The sequence below is a fragment of the Anabrus simplex genome, chromosome 1 (assembly GCF_040414725.1).
Source record: "Anabrus simplex isolate iqAnaSimp1 chromosome 1, ASM4041472v1, whole genome shotgun sequence".
NCBI classification, from domain to species: domain Eukaryota; kingdom Metazoa; phylum Arthropoda; class Insecta; order Orthoptera; family Tettigoniidae; genus Anabrus; species Anabrus simplex.
In genome coordinates this window covers 258,524,166-258,542,713 of record NC_090265.1, presented here as the reverse complement: position 1 = coordinate 258,542,713, position 18,548 = coordinate 258,524,166, and the positions used below count along the sequence as shown (strand labels likewise).

Sequence of the window (18,548 nt, the reverse complement as noted above, 5' to 3'; positions counted from 1 at the left end):
CATGGTCAGATGAAATTTACTCGTTGGGATTACAATTCCTTTTTAACTACCATCATAGTGAAATAGTTTGTCATTCAAATGTACCTTGAAAATATTCCCATCAATCCTGTAGGGACTTTCAAGTCCCATGTTACATTTTAGCCCAAATTACTGATATTTTGCATAGTTTCATACATGTTTGTATATCTAAATCTAGACATCAGAAAACCGTATTAAAGCTTTTGCCCCCCTCCCCAAAAAACATTAAATATTCAGTACACAAAGGGTTAAAGTTAACTCTGCAAATGGTTGCAATGACAGACTCGCTGAAGGACTTAAGAGATTTTATTTCAGTATTTGAAGAGAACTGTACAAAATTAGTTTCAAAATCAGTATTTAATCATGTTGATAAGGCTGCGAAAAGGTAGCAAAATTAGGAGGCACATCTTGATAACAAAACAATATGGATCAGACATGAAACCAGAAAGAGTGATTACTGGTACACACTAGATGACACTACAAAAGAACAGCATTCACAATAAAGGGATTAAAGGTACTTTATGTTACGAATGAACTTGAATGAAACTTACGTCGTGGAGTATTATGATGTGAATGGAAGGCAAGATAGATTGACTATACAGGGTAAGGAAAGCACAGAATATTCTGTGACACAATGGATAATTATGGAATACTGAGAGGGGTGAAAGCAAATGAGACCGCAGTACCAGCTGTGAACAAATTATTTAATTCTGTAGAGCATATGCTGGGTCTCTGAGACCCAGACAAACTTATTTGCAATCTTTATTATAGACTGCCTCATGTCAATTACCTTCCTGAAACAGTCTGCCACTCGACATGGCGGCATGCTGGCAGGCCCCAGTTTTTGTGGCAGAGAGTAAAGAAGCCATTGTTGAGTGATTAGCTCTTATACACCCACTATGAGCTTTTGTGTTATAGTTGCAAGAAACAAGTCCATTTCTTTGAGTGTATGTTAATTTTATTTATTTAGTAGCTTTTACCCATAGCTCTGCTGACATCAAGGATTGTGAATCTAAGAGATTGTATCCCCTTGATTTACAGAAACAATCAGAAGGTAGAACAGGAAACTGTACCAGTTTTAGCTATTACAGTGTAATGGATTAGAATAAACCTTGGGTAGGTAGGCCTTGACTGTCTGAGATTAGATGAAACCTTCTGAAAGATGATACTTCCATTGCTGAATAATGTTAAATACACACAGCTGTTTCTGTTCATCTGTCACTCAGTGATGAATTATTATATTTCTGAATATATAGAAGTTTAAATGGTATTATTTGGTGTTTACATGGTATTAGCTTGTGTCCTCATCTTAACTCACATGAAAATAATTATTCTGCTCCTATAATTGTTTTAAAAATGGAAATTGCAAACTAATGCGTTAAGATGTGGAAACACATAGCTGTTTAGCTGAGGGCTTTCTTCATGGTCTCGTGGAATCTTTCCTAGAATATTTTATACTGAATAATTCCTACACACATAGTCTGAGGATATCTTTAAAGGTTTAAGCAATGTTAAGCCGAGTCCCATGAATACTCTTCTCATACCTAGTTAAGGGTTTCTACTCTTAACAAACATAAAAACTGTTATTTTGAATGACCTTGTAAAGATACATATCGTCCCTGCTCTGGCAAACTAACGAATCTGAAAATTGTCAAAAGGTTAGGAGAGCTGAAAGAAGTTGTGATTACTCATGTCAATGTTAAAAATTAAATAACTGGAGGTTCAACCTATTCAATACTCAAAAGAAAGAAACGTAGCAATCACATTTCTATTTAAATGGGACCGGTTTCGACCTTAGTCTAGGTCATCATCAGCCATAAAAAACATGTAAAATGTTTAAGAATGTTGGAGGTCAGTTTTTCACTGTTAGGCACAAAGACACGACATCACATTCTGTTCTGCACAAAGTCACAACATTAACAATCAACTTGCGAAGATCAAAAAGGCTTGAATTCGCAGACGAACAGATCTGTAGATGAAAGCCGCCAGCTCCCGGTGACTACGTGGCACACTCAAGGTCACGCGCTGCGGCCAAACACCAAAGCAGAGTGGAGAACGTTTCGAAGGTCCAGAACCTGTCACGGCTGCGGGAAGCCAAGTACGTATATAAAAATGTACGATGCCAATTAGTATAACCGAATGAGCACCCGTACTCCAAGATCTTAGCTGGAGTACGGGTGCTCATTCGGTTATACTAATTGGCATCGTACATTTTTATATACGTACTTGGCTTCCCGCAGCCATGACAGGTTCTGGACCTTCGAAACGTTCTCCACTCTGCTTTGGTGTTTGGCCGCAGCGCGTGGCCTTGAGTGTGCCACGTAGTCACCGGGAGCTGGCGGCTTTCATCTACAGATCTGTTCGTCTGCGAATTCAAGCCTTTTTGATCTTCGCAAGTTGATTGTTAATGTTGTGACTTTGTGCAGAACAGAATGTGATGTCGTGTCTTTGTGCCTAACAGTGAAAAACTGACCTCCAACATTCTTAAACATTTTACATGTTTTTTATGGCTGATGATGACCTAGACTAAGGTCGAAACCGGTCCCATTTAAATAGAAATGTGATTGCTACGTTTCTTTCTTTTGAGTATTGAATAGGTTGAACCTCCAGTTATTTAATTTTTAACATCAATAATTTCAATACGGAACAATGAAATTTTTATCGTTAAATACTCATGTCAAATCAATTTTTATATTTAATTATTGGTTTTATGTGTTAGGCATACAGAATGAGCTGCAGATGTGAGACTTTGTCAGAGGGTAGACAGTATATAAATAACAAAGTCTAAACCAGAACTTCAGAACTACAGATTCGTTAGTTTGTCAGTTTCGCTAGTTTGCCAGAGCAGGGACGATATGTGATCCTCCACACTTTGTTTTTGTAAAACTCCTTACGCTTCCAATATTCTAATTGAACACCTCAGGTAGCCTAAGCCAAGAAATTTTTTGATGCTGTCTATTTACACCATTTCTGCTCAATTTTATCCATCACAGTTGAGTATTTAGTACACAGAAACCTTCTCTGCAAGATTCTGTAGGCAACAGTGAAAACTAGATAAAAAAATCTCTCCACCGGTTCTAGAATTATAGAATGCTTTTGCAGAACCTAGCATGGGATTTACGAGGACGGTTTGAAAAGTTCTCGGAATCACCGCTAGATGTCAGTTCTAGAGCAACAAGGTTCCCGCGCAATAATCACACATCCTTTGTGAGTGAACACGTGGCGCGTCAGTGCTCTAGCTGCAGGAGTGTGGTAGTGACAACTCTTTGCTGTTGTTCTCGTGTAGTGATTTGTGACAATGGAAAAAACTGAGATTCGAGCAGTGATTAAATACTTTGTAAAGAAAGGTATGAAAGCAAAGGAAATTCATGCCGACTTTCAGAACACACTAGGGGACTCTGCTCCTTCATTTTCAACTGTTGCCAAGTGGACCAGCGAGTTTAAATTTGGTCGGGAGAGCTTGGATGATGATCCGCGTAGTGGACAGCCAAAAAGTGTTACGACCCCAGAATTTATCGCAAAAGTGCATAAAAGATCATGGAGGATCGTCGACCGAAAGTGCGGGAGATTGCTGAAGCTGTAGGGATGTCTTCTGAATGGGTATATTATATTTTAACCAAAGAATTGGGTATGAAAAAATTATCCGCAAGATGGGTGCGCGGCTCTTGACATTGGACAATAAACACACCAGATTGGAAATGTCCGAACAAAGTCTGGCCCGTTTTCAGTGCAACCAACAAGATTTTTTGTGCCGGTTTGTGACTACAGATGAAACTTGGGTCCACCACTATACCCCAGAGACAAAACAGCAGTCAAAGCAGTGGAAACATGCTGATTCCCCACCACCAAAGAAAGCAAGGGCAGTGCGTTCGGCCAGAAAGGTCATGGCCTCAGTTTTCTGGGATGCAAAGGCATTCTGCTGATAGATTATCTTCCTACTGGCCAAACAATTATGGGGCAATACTATGCAAACCTCCTAGACCAACTACAGGAAATGATACGCAAAGCAAGGCCTGGTTTGGCAAGGAAAAAGGTCATCTTTCATCAGGACAATGCTCCGCCGCACACAAGTGTTATTGCCATGGCAAAACTTCATGAACTGGGGTACGAATTGCTGCCACATCCACCTTATTCACCTGATTTGGCACCATCAGAATTTCATCTATCCCCAAGATGAAAATTTTCCTCGGTGGACGGAGATTTTCTACAAGGGAAGAACTGACAGCCGAATTGGAGAGGTATTTTGCAGGCCTGGAGGAATCTCATTTTCGAGATGGATTAAGGCATTGGAACATTGCTGGACCAAATGCATTAGTCTACAGGGAGACTATGTTGAAAAATAAAAGCAGTTCCACTGAGGTAAGATAATTCTAGAACATTCCGAGAACTTTTCAAAGCACCTACGTATACCATTAATGAACATGAAAGCTGTAATTATGGTCGAACCTTTAAAGATAGGTATGTGGTACCCAGGACTATGCTCTACAATTCTTATCTGTATAGTTTCTGGATAGCATAATGATTTAGGCAACAGAAGCCAATTATTCTTTTGACCAGGTGTCACTTTCTTCTAGGTGTTTCTCAGAAGTTGTCGCTGCTCAGCTTTCTTTCACCACAGTTCTATATATATCAGATGTAAGGCCCCTCAGGCGCTTGCTCCACTAACCAGCGTTTCGTCTTAGGCCTGACACTAGACTCGTCAGAGTGGGATGTGTCAGACCCTACCCACTGAAGCTGGGTGTATGCAGGTGAGCTTATCAGAAGCCTATTTATGAGGCACATTCTGATAACTGCATACGGGAGATAAATCTCCACAATGGAATTATTGCCTGCCTAGCAATTCCGAATGGAAAATTCTAAATTCCCATGGAGGGAATTAGATATTTTTCACCAATAGAGCATGTCAAAAACATATCAGATGTAAGGCCCCTCAGGCGCTTGCTCCACTAAATAGGCTTCTGATAAGCTCACCTGCATACACCCAGCGTCAGTGGGTAGGGTCTGACACATCCCACTCTGACGAGTCTAGTGTGAGACCTAAGACGAAATGCTGGTTAGTGGAGCAAGCGCCTGAGGGGCCTTACATCTGATATGTTTTTGACATGCTCTATTGGTGAAAAAAAATCCAATTCCCTCTGTGGGAATTTAGAATTTTCCACAGTTCTATATTTTACACACAGAAATCTTCATCTAAAGGTCCCCTAGGCAACAGTGACAACCGTATAAAAATCTCCCCGGCAGTTGTTGAGTTATAGAATGCTATTCCCGTTTCTAGCGCAGGATTTCTACTGTTATTAAATATAAAATCTGTCATTGTGGTCGAACGTTTAGAGATAGATATTAGGTCCCCAGGACTTTTTTGTAGGAACATTTTTGCTCAACAATTCTTACACATGCAGATTGCTTAGGCATCACAAGCTGAGATATGGTCCATGTGCAATCACATTAAAATACTTTCCCATAAAACATTAATGCTCGGCTTCCTTCCATTATAATTCAATGTTTGATGCATGAAAACCTTTCCCAAGAGATTCTCTCAGCAACAGCATAAACCACATAAAAGTCTGTCGAGCAGTTCTTGAGTTATAATGGCTTAGGCAGTGCTATGCCAAGCCTCACAAAATTTCTTTCCATACAAAGAACAACGATTCTACTGATAAAAAACGTGCAAACTGTTATTGTGGGCGACCTTTAAAATATCGAAATGTGTAGAACTTTTTATGTTTCCAATTCTTATGCGTATGGGTAGTTTATAGATATCGTAAACAATTTAGGCAGTATAAGTCGAAGGATTGTATCAAGCGGCGTTATATTATTCCAGTTGGTCTGCATAAACCATTACTGCTCGGTTTCCTTTCAACATAATTCAATATTAAATACATAGAAACCTTCCCTGGGAGATCCTCTAGGCAATGGTGAAAAGTGCATAAGAATCTTTACTGTAGTTATTGATTTATCCCTACCTAGCACAGGATTTCTATTGTTAAAGTAAAGTGTTATTGTGGCCGAACTTTTAAAGATAGGTATATGGTCATGCAGAATTTTTTGTAATACATTTTATACTCTATAATTCATATGCATGTAGTTCGTGGCTATCTTTACTGGTTTAGACACTGACACCTGGTGTCATTTCCTTTGAGATGTTTCTCAGAAATTGTCACTCCTCAGTTTCCTTTCATCACAATTCAATATTTTATATAAGAAAACCTTTTTCTGGAAATCCTCTAGATAACAGCTAAAACAGCATTCAAATCTGTCGAGTGGTTCTCAAGTTATAACCGGACACCAAGATATGTATACATACAAACATTGAGTTTTATACAGGGTAGCCCATATTTATATATATGATTTTTTAAATGATTTACACAGTTACAATAAAATTACACAATTTATTGCATACAACTGTACAGTAGAATAGATCACAGAAATTGTGTTAGTGCTCCATTTCACGGTCTACCATATGTCTATTGGGTCTATACATGCTTTCAGATGCAGTTCATATTATCAAAAGCTCTTTGACAGATGTCCACAGGAATGTTGTTGAATTCCTTTATTGTACCACAATTGATGAATTTCATCTTTTTTAATATCTGTGTTGACTATGATATCAAAGTATCAAATGAGAAGGTCCACGTAATTCAATACAATTTATATTACACTTTTCAATTACATGTTATTTTACACTGGAAATACATGTTTCATCCCATCATGGGGTCATCTTCAATTCCTTAATGTGAGACTCAATATTACAAAAAATACAAGCACATCTGAATTCTTAAAATAATGTTTTTTTATATTAAACTGCACATGTAAATCATACATACATATTCAAGGACAACGACATATCTAGACTACAGTTAAAATTGAAATAATTGATAGAGAGATTCAACCAATTCAATACAAAAGAATAAGAAATGTAGTGAATTACATTGTTATTTAATAATTAGAAGAGGTACCGGTTTCGACCCTAGTCGACGTCATCATCAGCCGATTAAAACATGAAAAATGCATAGGAAAAGGAAATGAAAGATCAAGTACACTCTGGATCAGTAGAAGAGGCGATATAAAAATGAAGGGGGGTAGACAGTGTCAAATTTAGAAGAAGTAAAAATGTAAGTCGCTTAAAAGAAAACAGTGCGTAATTTTCTGAGCGGCAGTATGGCACACGCAGTGTTAGGCAAAGTCTTATAATGTTTATGAATAGCGGAGAACGGTTAAATGAGCTAGCTTTTAAACACTGTCAGGCACAAAGTCATATCATAATCGAACACATACGAAGATCCATAATAGTGCAGGAGTTGAAGATGAGTAGATCTATTGCAGTGACTTGCCAGCTCCCGGTGATCAGCGTGATATATTTAACATCAGGCACTGTGGTTCCAAACGCCAAAGTAAAATGGAGAATAGCTTGATGATCCAGTAATTTTCTTCGGTTGCAGGAAAGTAAGTATATAGATAAATATAATTCAATATAATTGAATAAGTAATTGTGCTCCTATAGAATTCTTAGAACAGTTGACGTGAAAAAAACAATTGTGAAGAGAAAAAAATATATAATAAAAACCGCAATACCAGAAACAAATGAAAACGTATATGCACAGTGCGAAATTTTTTTAAACGTAAAAAATTCAGGTCATGATTGAAGTAGTCGAAATCGGCGCAAGGCAGGAGTTGAGTATGAATGAGAAGAACTGAAATGAAGGTGGATTTTTTTTTTTTTTAAAGAGAATAAATTAATAGAGGAAGAGGAATAGTGGAATAAGAGAAGAATAAAAGAAATTGAAGTTAAATGGTGTTGAGGAAGGATAAGATAGGGAGATGAAGGAGGGGTAGTTTAGGGTGGGTTAGGAGGGTGGGTTATTGGAGGTAGAAAATGTGGGTAGGAACTTTGTAAGGCATGAAAAATAGAATTGGGGTTGTGAAATTTAGAATTTTTGAGAAGAAGAATTAGGAAGTCAAAAAGGATGTTGGGTTTTTCAGAAATGTCGTTTAAATTGAAATTAGAGTTGATAAATGGTGTTATCAAAGGTAAAATTATTATTATTGAGAACCAATTTTAAAAGAGACATGAAGTCTTGAATTTCAAGTTTACTTACATTACTGAATTTGTTTAGGTTGTTGTTTATTATGGGGAATAATTTGGAAATTGGAATACTAGGGTACATGTTTACAATGTCAAAAGAATGGAGAGAAAAATTTGGTTGGATATTAAAATTCTTTAATTTGTTGATTAGATCAGAAGTGTTTTTGATAGATTTGTTGGATAAAAATCGAAAATTATTTTTAACTTTAAATATCTAGACTAACCATTATGAATCCTAAACTACCCATTGCTAGAGAGAGCACAACCAAAACTTCACAAAAGAAAAAGAAAGTGTACCAATTAGGCATAGTCAATGATAGAAATAGCCCTACTTATAAAATATCCCAAATTATTATTTTCACAATAATATTTCTATTAAAAATTCCATAGATTTATGTAATGCCACCAAAAATATAACTAATATGTTTGCTAATATACCAATTCAGGACACAGTTAAAATGATTAAAGACAACTTATTACAATATAAAAAACTTGAGTAGACATGAAATAGATGAATTTTGAACAATATTATACTTTGCTCTTGCCAATAACTATTTCCGATTTAACAATAATATATATCATTGATGCTTTTACGGCCCATACTTATAGACATGTTAATGAAGAGGAAGACGCCCCATGAGACTCCCAGCCCAGCTATATTAGCAGATGTATATATATATATATAGGATCATTCTGATAAGAATAAAATAATAAACAAAATAGAAGAAATCACAGTATGGACTAGATGTGTCAATGACATTTTTGCTATTTTAGATCAACAAATTACCAACAACACTGCAGTAATATAAGAACAACTTAATAACTTAGATCCACATATTAAATTTACAATAGAAACAGAAGTGAACTGCAATTAAAACTTTCATGATCCTACAGTAACTAGGAATAACGATCATCTCTCATATAAAATTTATAGAATACATACATACATACATACATACATACATACATACATACATACATACATACATACATACATACATACATACATACTCAAGGACAATGTCATATCTAGACTAATCATTATGAATCCTAAATTTCTCTTCTTCTCACTGCCCATATTCAAGGTAAATAAAACTATGTATTGAACAGGTGGAAAATTTTTATGTTTATGATTTATTTGTTACTGCCCATAATAAAGCAAATTTTTATAGCCTTATCAATTGTATATTCAATATCCCTCTATGAAAAATAGAAGAAAAAATAAATACTCTCTATGAGGGGAACCCAAAACTTATAGGACACCATTTAAAAAAAAAAAAGATTTTTTGAGTTACAAATGTTAGTCAACATCAAAGTATTCTCCATTAACATTAATACATTTATTAAAACTTTTTCTTCCACTGCATGAAACACTGTTCGTACTAGTCCTTTCAGATGCCTTGCAGCACCACCTTCGATTCTCTTTTCACTTCCAGAATGTCTGCAAAATATTTCCTTTTCAGCTCCCTTTTAATCCTGGGAAACAAAAATAAATTACATGGTGCGAGATCTGGTGAGTAGGGCGAGTGAGGAAGCATGTCATGCAAATTTTTAACCAAACACTCATGCACAGAAATGGCTGTGTGAGCTAGAACATTGTCATGGTGGAAAAACCGGTCCCCAATCTGCCACAAATTGTGCTGTTTCAACCGAACACTCTCGTTCAACTGCCTCAAAACACTCAGGTAAAAGACTTACAATGTTTTGATGCTCAGGGACATACTCAGAGAGAACACTGCCACAAATGTCGAAAAAACAGATCAACATTGCCTTCACGGCCGATTTGACTTGCTGGGCTATTTTTGGGTGAGGAAAGTTGGGTGCCGTCCGCTGCGACTACCATTACTTTGTCTCAGAGTTGCACCCATAACATTAAGATTCATTCCTGGTGATGATTTTGTTCAGTATTCGGGAGATAGTAGGTTCGAACCCCACTGTCGGCAGCCCTGAAAATGGTTTTCCGTGGTTTCCCATTTTCACACCAGGCAAATGCTGGGGCTGTACCTTAATTAAGGCCACGGCCGCTTCCTTCCAACTCCTAGCCCTTTCCCATCCCATCGTCGCCGTAAGACCTATCTGTGTCGGTGCGCGTAAAGCAACTAGCAAAAAAAAAAAAAAAGATGATTTTGTTGAAAAGTTTCGTCCACTTCTATGTGGTCTAACAAGTCACAGCAACCAGCGACACGAGCCACCTTTTGATAAGGAGTCAACAAGTGGAGGATGAATTACTCTGCTATTCATACATACATACATACAGTAAAACCTCGTTAATTCGAAGTCGTTGGGGCTCAAAAATCGGACTTCGAATTACGTGATTTCGAATTAACCGCCAATTCGCAATTCAGAAGTACCAACCCTAGCCGCGTTACGAAATATTCTAAGACCCGTTACTGCATGCAGTTAACCTCGATTCACAGTTTAAACCTTTCAAATGCCATGAAAAAAGAAATATTTCCAAAATTTATCCAAAAATGTGCATTTACGGTATTCAAATAATGCACTTGCATATCTCACTGGCAAATATAACCTCACGCAACGAAAGAAAGAAAAAAAAGCACGATTCAAAGACGAGGAGAAATCTATGCTGGCTCCCATGTGCAAGTGCTTTATTCATTGGAGTACTTTACTGTATGCATTTTAGATGCCTTGTATTTACACAGAAAGTACCCGATGCCCTTAAAATCAAACTTTCCTATGACTCTAACCTTGTACGATATCCCGCCATGGGACTTATCTCGTGCTTAAATGTAAACACTTGCCGCGTCACAACGTATTCTAAGACCCATTACCGGTAATACATGCAATCACCTCGATTCACAGTTTAAACCTTTCCAATGCCATGGAAAAACTATTTCTGAAATGTATCCAACAAGGTGCATTTACAATGTTCAAATAATGCACTTGGATAAATCACTGACGAACATAACCTCACGGAACGAAAGAAAAAAAAATCACACAATTCAAAGACGAGGATAAATTATGCTGGTTCCCCTGTGCAAATGCATTATTTTTTGGATATCTGTACTGTTTGCATTTTTAGATGCTTTGTACTGGGATGGAAAGTGCCCGACGCCCTTAGAACATTGTAGCTTATCGAACTTTTCTATGACGAGGGGATAAAGTTTCTCGCTTCCATGTGCATTGCAATTGCAACTAGAGGTGGGGACGGAGCGAGTAATACCGATGAGTAATCCGGTTGTAGCGGTAGAGCGCACCACCGATCCCCTCCGCTTACAACTGCGAGTACTCGCGGAGGACCTGAGTACAGTGTAACGCACAACACACGTACGAAAGTACCTGTATTCAATCTGTGTGTTTCGAATGTACGTATATATTTCCTACGCTTGTTATGTTTTGTAGATAATGTAAAGTCTGTTAGATTATATTTGTGGTGTTAGTGTGATATTTAAACATATTCGTAGATAGTAGTTATATTTTTAGAACATTTAAAGGAATTTAAAGAAATTTTTACAGAACGTTGTTCCACAAATGCCACGAAAACCGTCGGATGCCTGGCAGTTTTTTGACATCACTGATAATAGGAAACACGCAAAATGCAAATTTTGTTGCCGCACATACGTGACGGGTGGTGGCGCATCAAATATAATATAATATAATATAATATAATATAATATAATATAATATAATATAATATAATATAATATAATATAATATAATATAATATAATATAATATAATATAATATAATATAATATAATATAATATAATATAATATAATATAATATAATATAATATAATATAATATAATATAATATAATATAATATAATATAATATAATATAATATAATATAATATAATATAATATAATATAATATAATATAATATAATATAATATAATATAATATAATATAATATAATATAATATAATATAATATAATATAATATAATATAATATAATATAATATAATATAATATAATATAATAACTGTATTTATAGAAGCATGCTACTGATAGCTGTTTGGCATTGGGACGTGTAGTAATATGTTGTCAGATACGTTTTGTAATCACATTTGCAAAGAAGGACATTCCAGTCAACGTTCATTTACGAAATTACTTTTGTCATCCTGTAGATGAAATTATGTCAGTGTTTTTCATTATATTCTGATAAGATTCTTTATATTCAGGTTATTCTTCTCATTAACAGTGTACCGTATCACATGAACTTACGAAATAATTGTTAATACATTACTTTTCTGTTAACTTCCAATCCCCTTGTATACAAACCCTTTCGGTAGGTATGCGCCATACTTTGTTTCACTATTCGAATGATTTAACTATACGAATTACTAACATTTATTCCACATACTACCTCCTACTCCCTAGCAGTTACGTATATAACAATTATAGTGAATATATATGCAGTTATTTACAGTTGTTATGTTGTGAGAGAAGGGTATTAATAGGGGGATGCAATACCTTCGCAGTGCCATACCTATAACGTGTTTAAACGTCCCGCGTCAGGACATTTACTCGGTAGTTCACTCGGTACTACCGGGTGATGACGTCACAACAACTGCTCCGCTCCGCTCCGGTCCGTCCCCAGCACTAATTGCAACGCACTACAATGAGTCAATGACCATCATCCCCGACCCTTGTACGATTCTCCGGCTGGCACTTTCTCTTTTAAAACCATAAGACCGTTTGGGCTCGCATTAAAATAAAGCAATGCAGTTTCATCGGCAGTGACAGTATAGTTCGGTGCCAAAGAATTTATTATATGAGCCACGCTTTTTCGTCAACTGTCGGCATCGCCAGTGTTCACGCATTCTGTTTTCCCGCACACTGCCTGTTGCGTGATATTACGGTGTTCCTTAAAAGGTTGAATACAAAAGAATTCCGATTTCATTCAACTTGGCAATCATGAAGCGCACTGTAGACCCACCGAAGTGAGTGTAAGTGCGGAAAGCTACCCCTCCACGTTCCGGAACACGCGTTCTATTATGACGCGGATACATTTCGAGTTGAAATTACTCTGTAACATACTATTGTTTGAAAATGTAAAGGCAGTTTCGAATTAAATGTCTGAATTTCGGTAATGGGGCCGACAATGTACTTCGAATTACGAATTATCCGTATTTCGAATTAAACAATTTAAATAACATGCAAAACTGTATCTCATGTTTCCGGGAACGAGACCTTCTTCGAATTACGTGGGATTTTGAATTAACCGATTTCGAATTATCGAGGTTCTACTGTACATATATACATACATACATTGTACACAAGCGCGCAAATTTTTCCCACATTTTCATCAGTTCTGGATGTGGAAGACCGGCCCGGGCATTGAATGACATTGATTGACATGTTTGAAAAGCAAATACCACTCAAACACTTGAGTTCTTTTCAAGGCGTGTTCTTTATAAGCTGTAGACAACATATCAACTGCATCCGACGTGCTTTTGCTGAGCAGTAAACAACATTTCAACATTACACACTATTCTCAAATAACAGCCATTTTACAAAATCACCAAAATCTAAGAGTCATGTGTGATGGGAATGTCAGAAAAGCTCTATAACTGTAAGTCAAACATCTAAGAGGTCAAAAAAACGCATTGCACGAAAACAGTCACAGGGGCTCATTTCAACCGTCTCAAGCCATGCCGCTTGGCATACTAATTCAGGAGGAGTTACTTAACACTGACCTAAGGGAGAAGCCCAAACAACAAGAGCGATGCTCACAGCGAATTATGTCCAGTTATTTTTGTGTGCCCCTTCATATACCATAGGAATTAATAATGGCTACAACAAACATTAATAAAATTTAAAATAAACCAAAAACTAATCTCCAAATATTATCAAAAAATAACATAATTTTTCTAGCTTTAACTTCAATAACAACAACATATATCAAGTTACCAATATTTTCAAAACATATAGCCTATCAGTTAAACAGGAAGAAATTTTCTTATTAGACACTGGGAACACATTAACGCAGATAGATATAATAGAATTTCAACCACAAATACTCAATCGTTCACAGATATAAACTAGGATTTAATTATTTTGCACATAGCAAAGGAAGGTACCTTGATGAATAGTCTAGAAGACAATTATATACAACTAGATCAAAGGACAAAACCCTAATTACAATATAAACAAAATTAAAGAGAATATTAATATATTATTCAAAGAAATTTACAGATATATGAACAGAAGTTTATGAATGACATCAACAACTCCTCTCACACTCCTCCCAATTATAACCACACCCCTCCAGCTTATACATCGCCGCCTCCTCAACAGCTGCCCAACTCGATCAGACAGCTGTTAGTATCATGAGTGCCATATAACAGAGCACACATATCATGTTTTCAGAGAAATCAGCAGGGAAGTGAGTACCAATTAATACCTCAATTATTACACATTCACACTCTTTGTTTAATGCAATATTCATTCCTCTCTTTCATTTTTTCTAGATACTCTATACATTGACATAAATTGCTAATACTGCACTTTCATCATGTTTATGAAGATTATAATTATCATCTGATAAGATTTCCCCACTATGAGGTATGAAAACCCACAACCTGTTTCCAGTCAGTGACCAGATCAGGAATGGAATGAATGAAGCCCTTATCTAGCGGCGAGGATAGAAATTGTGCCGGCTGCCGAAGCCTGTCACAGTCCTCTGGGGCAATGATTAATGACTGACAGATGAAATGAAATGATATTGGAGAGTGTTGCTGGAATGAAAGATGACAGGGAAAACTGGAATACCCGGAGAAAAACCTGTCCCATCTCTGCTTTGTCCAGCACAAATCTCACGTGGAATGATCGGGATTTGAACTACGGAACCCAGCGGTGAGAGGCCGGCGCGCTACCGCCTGAGCCACGGAGGCCTGATTATTAGGTATATTAGCTAGAATTCTAATGTAACATAACACTGCAACTAATGGATGGCTATTTTAAGGATTTTAAGGATTTTAAGAACTTCATTTTACTTCATTTTAATAATAAATCAATTAACTTCCTCAAAAAAGTTATGTGACAGTGTTATACAGATTACCATTATTATGCTTATTGATACTACTTACCTTATTTAACAGCTGCAGGAGAGTAACAACACAGTAACTTTAAACAAACGTTTCATAAGATTTACATGTGCAGTATAACATTTTAAAAAAACCATTATTGTAAGTACCATATTCAAATTCATATTTTATATTTTGGCAGGCCTTCTCATTTGATAATTTAATTCCTTAATTATTTTGGTATGAAGTTATGGTAATAATGTTGATCCTATGATGGTACACGTTGTCTTCCAGATACCTGTAAAAAGAAAATGACAGCTTACATCAGGGGATCAAGCCAGCCATTCAATAGGTACTTGTCTGCTGATTCACTGATTCAGAAACTGTTCATCCAGCCATCCCCAAACAGTGAGTGTATAGTGGGGTGGGGCATCATCCTGTTTCCACCCTGTTGTGTCAATATCATATTGTTGAAGTACTAGAGGATGAAGAGTGTTGTTCGTAACTCTAAATACACTAACTGTCTGCTGAGATCATGTTCTTGGAGAGAATAGTACTATTTATCGTACCACAACTGACACCACCTCACACCATGACTCCAGGGCTCTGGCTGTTCATCTCAATGTCCACCTGCAGGTTTGTGGGATGCCAGTACATGCAATTGTGACTATTCATGCTACCTGATACATGAAATTTTGCTTCATTAGTTCGTATCATGTAGTGCGCCAGCTCAGGATTATCTTCAAGTATTACGAGCCAGGTATCGACAAATTTCACATGCCCGTCTGGATCATCTTCATTCAGCGCATTGACCAGATGCAGAGATCTTTCAACATTGAATATTGAATTTTCACGACCGCATTGTAATCGAAACAGACTTTCAACGTATTAGGTCGTGTTACGTACATGTAGTACGTGTTGAAGAGATGTTAAGTACAGAACAAAAATGGCCAGCCGGACACCAGTGGGATCCGAACCCACAGCCTCCCGATTTCGCGTCGGTTGCTCTACCAATTGAGCTATGGTGGCCTAGGCCATCTTTGTTCTGTTTGGAAGGATCTGAGCTACAGGTCTGGCACTGCTGCTAGCACACTGTAGAGTGCGTTTAAGTCGCGCGTTGTGGGGCATGTCAATGAATATTGAATTTTCACGACCGCATTGTAATCGAAACAGACTTTCAACGTATTAGGTCGTGTTACGTACATGTAGTACGTGTTGAAGAGATGTTAAGTACAGAACAAAAATGGCCAGCCGGACACCAGTGGGATCCGAACCCACAACCTCCCGATTTTGCGTCGGTTGCTCTACCAATTGAGCTATAGTGGCCTAGGCCATCTTTGTTGGTAGAGCAACCAACGCGAAATCGGGAGGTTGTGGGTTTGGATCCCACTGGCCACCATAGCTCAATTGGTAGAGCAACCGACGCGAAATCGGGAGATTGTGGGTTCGGATCCCACTGGTGTCCGGCTGGCCATTTTTGTTCTGTACTTAACATCTCTTCAACACGTACTACATGTACGTAACACGACCTAATACGTTGAAAGTCTGTTTCGATTACAATGCGGTCGTGAAAATTCAATATTCATTGACATGCCCCACAACGCGTGACTTAAACGCACTCTACAGTGTGCTAGCAGCAGTGACAGACCTGTAGCTCAGATCCTTCCAAACAGAACAAAGATGGCCTAGGCCACCATAGCTCAATTGGTAGAGCAACCGACGCGAAATCGGGAGGTTGTGTGTTCGGATCCCACTGGTGTCCGGCTGGCCATTTTTGTTCTGTACTTAACATCTCTTCAACACATACTACATGTACGTAACACGACCTAATACGTTGAAAGTCTGTTTCAATTACAATGCGGTCGTCAAAATTCAATATTCATTGACATGCCCCACAACGTGCGACTTAAACGCACTCTGCAGTGTGCTAGCAGCAGTGCCAGACCTGTAGCTCAGATCCTTCCAAACAGAACAAAGATGGCCTAGGCCACCATAGCTCAATTGGTAGAGCAACCGACACGAAATCGGGAGGTTGTGGGTTCGGATCCCACTGGTGTCCGGCTGGCCATTTTTGTTCTGTACTTAACATCTCTTCAACACGTACTACATGTACGTAACATGACCTAATACGTTGAAAGTCTGTTTCGATTATCTTTCAACATTCTTTGCATGCTTGATCGAGAAACACCCAACTTGATAGGCAAATACCTTTGTGATTTGTCCTTGCTGGGTGAGCTGGCTAGCTCATTCTGCAATTGCTGTTTGCTGTCCTCATTAACCACACTTTTTAGTCTACCCGTTCCTTTGGCATATTGTATGCTGCCTACTGAATCAAACTTTGAATTAACACTTCTCATCGTGATGAGACAAGGTCCAGGGAACCCGTACTCAATGGTCACATAGTGGGTTATCTCCAAATAATTATTGGAGATAGAATGTAGCCGTACACATTTGACTTACTCTCGTAAGGTTATGTTTGGTTATTTTAAAAATAGTATATATAAATACAGGACACTTTGTTCATGCAGCGATTCCCTCACCAATAGTGACACCTTTTCTCTGATTGCCTTTGAAAGTTTTGTGGGCAACTACTTTAAAGGAGCAGCCTGGAAAAGGAAAACATGGAAGAATTAAAGAATATCATGGGAGACCAAAAAAAAAAGTTTTTCAGCAGAAAATGTTAAAAATTTCTGTGTTTGGAGTGTATTTCAATTCTGTGCTGGGAATATCTGAAGAATACCAATGTTAATGGCTAGGATGACTGCCAAGCATATCACTGATTGTACGTGGAGCAGTGACACATTTCTATGGGCTATTGTTATACTGTATATTGTAATTTAATGTGATACTTTCCCGTTCTAAAGTACATCACATTTTGTTATAATAATGACTGTCATAATCATTCAGATTATACATCTAATTCAAAATAGTGTGCACAATATCCAGCAGAATTTCTAATAAATGCACTATTGATGTATAATATAACACATTTTTCTATACTTTCACAGATGGGTTTGACAGACCCAATGCAAGGTTTTATATTCTAAAATTGAGAGTGAACTCTGCAGGGTTAGAAAAGGCTTAGTTTGCCAGTACGACAGCACATTTTAAGCTGGATAATGTTCCAATCTAATGTATATTGAAAAATGGACTAATGTCTACAAATTAAAGAAAATGTTTGAAGTAAACATTTATTCAGGTTGCAGGGCGACTATCCAAAAAACGTACAAGAAAAATTAGATAAATATGTAATGCACTAACACTGAGTAAGAAAAGTAGCAATTCTTTTGTACAGACTCCTCCCTCACAAGAATGCTCATGGAAATAAGATCATAATAATAATTAGAGCTGTCGATCGATTAAATATTTTGATCAGTTAACCGAATGCCTTTAATCGATTAATCAAATTTGAATCGAGTTCACACAGTATAATTTCAAGAAAAATAGCTGGTATAA

The 18,548-nt window shown here is 37.2% G+C and overlaps 1 non-coding gene across 1 annotated transcript; it reads right to left on the bottom strand.

The window, feature by feature from the left end:
• Positions 1–16,341: 16,341 nt before the first annotated feature.
• Positions 16,342–16,418, bottom strand: TRNAL-CAA (transfer RNA leucine (anticodon CAA)). Its single transcript has one exon. It is a non-coding gene; the product is annotated as a tRNA-Leu (tRNA).
• Between the last annotated feature and the right edge of the window lie 2,130 nt (positions 16,419–18,548).